The following is a 6,000-nucleotide window of genomic DNA, read 5'->3' on the forward strand; positions in this document are numbered from 1 at the left end:
AGGAAAGAATCTTGATTTTTAAGGCCCGGTGGGAATATCTGCAAAGTCAAAAGGCAACGCTTGGGCATGACTGCATTCATCAGTTACATTGTGGTGAAAAAAAATCACACCCTGCAGTTACAGTGGTCATCGTAGTTAAAAATCTAAAAATCTATTAATGCAGCACACAGTAGAAATGTATATCAGTAATAAAATAATTTGGGGTTCAACCAGTGGAGTGTTCTTGTGACTCGTCCTTTCTTAAACTGTCACGCAAGAGCTATCAAGAAGAAACTGCCTGGGGAAAATAAGTTACATGAGTAATCAAATCTCATGCTTCAGGGCAGAAGTCAATTGCTAGAAGGGTCAAGAAAGGAATTTCCTTACTCTCTTCCTTTGCGCAGTTGTACACAATTAACTAAATTCTAATTGCAAGGCAAAAAAAGCAGTTATATTTTTCATTTTTCTGAATCATCAGGCATTGGCTGCTTTTGCAGCTGGATTCAGAGCTTAAGAGACAGGTCTGATAGGTGGGTTTTGTTTCACTTCTGTGAGTTTTTGCCTAGATTTACAGCACAGCTGGGATATTTGCTCTTCCTTTATGCCGACTGCCCAGCCCACAGTATAACTGTGTTGCAGAACTACCATTAAAGGGAGACTAATTTAAGCAGTTAATTTTCTGTTAATAATAAGTAGTTACCTTGAAAAAATCCCTCTGTCTATAATTGCACAACTCATAATGATTCATTTAAGTAGCACCAGTGTTGTATCCATAATGGCCTAAGGACATAAACAAGACAAGATTTGTTGGAAAGGTAACCATTTTCATTAAGCAACTGGACCATTTAATGCAATAAAAGATCACACTATTTCTTCATTAAATAGAGTATTTTAGTAATCGAAAGAATTTTTGCTACCACAGGATGGACATTGCTTCAAATCACAAGAGCATTTCCCTATTAGCTTGTGTATGGTTCTCTGTCTTCACAGCTGATTAATTGCTTCCCTTTCCTAGAATCAGCGTGTGCACTGGTCAGTGGGGGTTAGGCCTTCGTTAGCCAGCTCTGCTACTGCTGCTAAGCTCTATAGAGTGATACTGAAGTGTTTTTTCCTGTACACAAGTACATTTTTGATTATATGATCTGTGAGAAAACACATTGAAAACTACAAGCAGTAGCAAAACCTCGGTCAGTGCTCCTCATAGATGCCAAAACAGTAGGAAAGCAGTTGGCACAAGACATAGTGCAAATTCTGTAGCTACACTGGTTTACAGTTATAGTCACAGATTAGGACAGCTAATCATTTTGTACTCAGTGGTTGGATACATGGGTACCTTCATTCCATAGTTGTGCCTTCTAGTCTTATCTTTTATGAAGCAAGCAATAAGCTGATTCATAAGTCCTTACATGCACTCAAGTTTGGAAGCCTTATGATTTTCTTCTGATGCCAAGCCAGGGAAGTTTTCTATTCTCCTTTGGTCTCTATTTATCAAATCTGGACGCATATATAACAATACTGTGGGTCATATCAGTAAGACAGTACTTTCTTTAGTAGGAAGTGAGAAGAAATCTAAAGCAATTTAAGCTATTTGCCCAAGGTTACACAAGAAATCTCAGCGGGGGCAAAGTATGGAACAGAAGAACCAAGTTACTAGTGTAATTTCACAGTTAATCTGTGTAAAGATGGATCTATCTGTGTTGGAATAAATTATCATTTGTTTTCTTCCTCCTGCAAAAAAGTATTCTTCCCCTTCAAATGAAATAAAATTAACTAGTATAGAGTCAAAAGAGGTAAAACAATGTATTTGTACCAAAAAGAAAGATGGTTGCTAAAACTTCTTTCATTCTGTTCGGAGTCATGTGGGCTTTTGTAAAGGAAGAAGCTTTGCCTAATGAAGTTTAGATAAAATATATTCTCACAACTGATTCATGAAGTTGTTTTTGCTGACAGGTTTTTATATGTGCATTCAGAAGGGTTGTAGAGATTTTCTTTTCAGCAGATAGCCCCCAAATGTGGAATTATGTCCCATTAGCAGCACAAAATATAACACAATATTGCTACTACTTTCTCACAGTAATAGGGCAAAATAAGATGCAGAGATATATTTTAGCCTCAGATTTCTGTTTTTTTTTCTACTAACAGAGGCAAGATTAAAAGCATCTGAAAAATGTAAATTATAACAATTCTCTCCCTATGCAGCCCTTACTTAAAATTGCCTTAACTGCTTAGGCAAAATATACTAAACCTAAAGACAGACATTCTGAAGATATGCTAATACCCAAGATAAAATCAACCTAAACCAAAATAGAAGTCAAGTGACAACCCACAACCTAGCTTTTCCACTGCACTTGCACCCCCTTCAACCAAATCCTGAAAGTGTAACAGGATAGTGGAGAATGTCACAGAACACATTACGTTCATTTCCCAACAGAATATGCACGGGAAAGGGGAAGATGGTCCAGCATTTCCCCACAGGTTTTTAACGGATGGGTGCTGGACAAGTCTGGCTCCTGAGGCCGGGATAGCTTCTGTACCAGACAGCTTGCTGGCATGCAAAGCATGGTAAGACAGGATATGGCACATACCCCTTATATATATACATGCCCTGTACCAGATTAATCCCTATGCTGTTCTTCCCTTTCCTCCTTATGTCAGCCCCATTTTGGGTTACCATGGGGGATAATAGGGGACCGTGCCCAGACATCCTACAGGTAACACTCTTTCCTGCGCTTGCTGTTGGATGTGCCATCTTCCTTACAGAGCCAGTCACAGGATTGGGTTTGGGCAGGCTGGGCAGGGGATGAAACTGTGGGAGGGCTCTGGATGACCTTGCCCTTCGTGCAGGCTGCAAACTGCTGGAAGGGCTTTTGGCACCTGAGCTTAGTGTAAAGAAATCACAGCACCTGGGTACTTCAGATTCAAAGCTCTGCATCTCTCCACCTGCCCAGCCTGTGGTGGGTGGGAACTCCCCTCTTTAACCAGAAGCTAAAGCTTTACAGGGCAGCACCCCAGCTAATGGTACAAGGTAAACTGAAAAGCAAACAAACACAGATATTTTGGGAATATGAGTAGTTTGAAAATGCTGTTTTACAGGAGCTGAGCTATGTAAAGTCTGCTGACTTATGCACATGTTCTTGTCCATGCTGCTCCCCGGAGAGCACCTGTTTGTGTCCCGCTGTGCTGCTCCTGGAGCTTGGGCACCCCTTTACCACAGAGCCCTATGTGTGCTCTTTGCTCTGGGCTGCACCACTGTGGCCATGACACCACACATTTCCCATGAGATTCCCCCTGACTGATGTAGGATTAGGCCACAGGAAGCAATAAAATATGCTTGCTGATCCCACAGTATCACAGGAAATTTACATATGACAATCTTTAACACATTGTTTTAATAAATTATAATTTTGTACTGTAGTTTAAAGACCACTATAAAATCTGAGATAGGAAGCTGGGGGTAGTCTGGCTTCTTTGTCATGATGCCTTGTTTACATGTTCCTTTTTTTTCTTCTTTGTACTACTGAAACCTTAAAGTACTCAAGGGGAGGCATCTTGGCGTTGGTGAGCAACAACCTTCTTTTTGGTTGCAAGCTCCTCAGACCATCCTGTAAACTAGAAACCCGTTCTAACCAAAAAGAGAAATGCACTATTTCAGTGATACACTTTATTAACAGGACATAAATTACTAAGCAATATGAAATGGGGACACAAAAGTAGCCCATAGAAGTTGGGCAATTAATGCATAAAGAGAGAGGAGGAATAACAGCAGATCCTCATTAGACTTAGGAACAGTTTGTCATTAGTGTATTTTTTTAAACTTCAGAATTTTAACGGGAGAAAAATGTTTCTTTATGCCTCCAATCTCCTCTTTAGTTAACAGAGGCTTCAGGTTCCCCCTCCCCCTTCATTTCTGGAGAGGCTGCCAAGTTTTCCCAGAGCTAAAAGCAACAACTTTCTGTTAAACGTTACTTCATGCTTCTGGTATTAATCTAATAGGAGGCTGGATGGGGAGGAGGGGGAAGCAGCAATGAAAGCTGATTTCCTGCCATGCAGTGGGAAATCCATAGAAAATTCAGATTTAACACTAATTTTAACAGCTGGATGACTGCTTTGGCTTTTACTTGCCATAGGAACATACAACTGCTAGGGGTTTTTTTGTTACAAAAAGAAAACAGATGTCAAGCAAAAGGCAAAATAAAAAGGAGGCTTGCATTTGTAAATACCCTGATTGAATCATCCTTTTCCACTACTTTAGAAATATCAACAAATTTTGCAAATTGCCTCTCATCTCTGTTAACATTTCTAATAAGAATATTCATGGAAAGAGAAAATATCCAAGGAAATTGTCTTGCTAATAAGCACTTCAACAAATATTTACTTGGGAAGTGTTCCAGCGACCACTTTGAAAAGGGCACTAGTGGATTTGAGAATCACACGATAGGGACATTGAAATAAATCTCCTTGATGGAGGTGAAAAAATGATAATAAAACCAGTAGATTGTAAACACTCAAAATGTAAGTCAGAGAAAACTGTCCTGTAGCAATTCCCCGCCATAGACAACATACAGCACAGAACTGTTAGCAGCACATCTCTCAGGCTTGACAATTCTGATAATAATTGTTTGGAAGGTGATGGCCACAAATGTAATCCTTTATCCTGACTATTTAAAATAATGGCTGTTTTCTTCTTTCAATGCTTGTTACTCAGCCTTTGCTCCACCTGTTTCTCGCACACCATATGGCTCAACTCACGACATATTGCAGAAGATTTTTTTTACATTGATGGAAAGAAAGCTTAATACAGTACACATGCTGAAACTAAACGCTGTTTTGCAGATGAAGCAGGGCTATAGCTTGTGTGTGTACACAAGGAAGGACCCTTACCACAGATTATCTTGATTATAAAGCTTTACCTGCCCGCTGATACATGCAGTCAGCAGAACATGGCAGCTGGTTTTTATGTCCCTAGCTGCAGCCAGCTGTTAGGCTGAAAGTGTTAATCACCATTTTCATCGGTCCCAGGCTTGCATTAAGCAAACTAGAGGACTCTCAGGAGCAGCGATGCCTGAGAAATCCCAGAAGCTAACTCCCAAAACATGAAGTAGAAGTTATGCTATGTGAGCAGTGAGGCTTCTCAAGGGGCAGATAAGCACAGGGCTAGAACATTTGATAGTTTGAAGTACTGATGGGCAGGAGAGACGAGGAATGAAAGCCTTGAAAACGAGTGAGAAAATGAGAAAAGTTCCTGTGGATATCAGTTAGAAAGAAGTTTTAACAGATGAAGCTGCTTAGAGTGTTGAAAAGGCAGAGACCTCTAAAAAGAAAATTGTTTCCAGTTTCTTTATTCTGTATTCCTAAACCCCGGGACATTATGCATAGTTTTAAAGTCAACAGGACTATTGCCATTGCTCTCTCTGTACTCCAAAAACTCCAGCTGCTATCAGGTTTTTCTTGCAATGGAAACAAGCTGGCAGAACTTCAAAGTCTTGATAACAGTTTATACAGAGAAAGGACAGCAACAGTTAGTTATACTTCCCTATTAAAAATGTTGTTTTCACCTCTCTATTGTTTTTATAGAAGTTGGATAGAATTTGACAATGAAATGGTGCCACTTGTATCTGGTCAAAGCTCAGGAAGAGAATGTCAAAATGTAGCTGTACTGGAATTTGTTTGGGAAATGTTATCTGAGAGCTCAACTTTTGTTAAATATGCCATGACCAGGGGTTATGAGCACCATGAAATCATTGATCTCAGTTGGACAGGTTTTAAATGGATAAAAAACTGAAATGAAATTTTGAAAAATAAGGATATATGAGTATCCTATTTCCTTATTGGAAGGCACAGAAATCATGCAACCCCGATAAACATTAAGACAGCATGAACCCTCCAAAGAACATAGGAAACTGAGTGAAAAAATGTTAAGTGAAAATAACACTTGAAGATAAATTTGCCTTTGATTAGCAAATCCAGTTCAAACAATTCCATCTGAGTCTTAATCTTTTCTAAGTTTTGACTACAGTAGGA

Source organism: Corvus hawaiiensis, chromosome 2 (genome assembly GCF_020740725.1).
Source record: "Corvus hawaiiensis isolate bCorHaw1 chromosome 2, bCorHaw1.pri.cur, whole genome shotgun sequence".
Taxonomy (NCBI): Eukaryota; Metazoa; Chordata; class Aves; order Passeriformes; family Corvidae; genus Corvus; species Corvus hawaiiensis.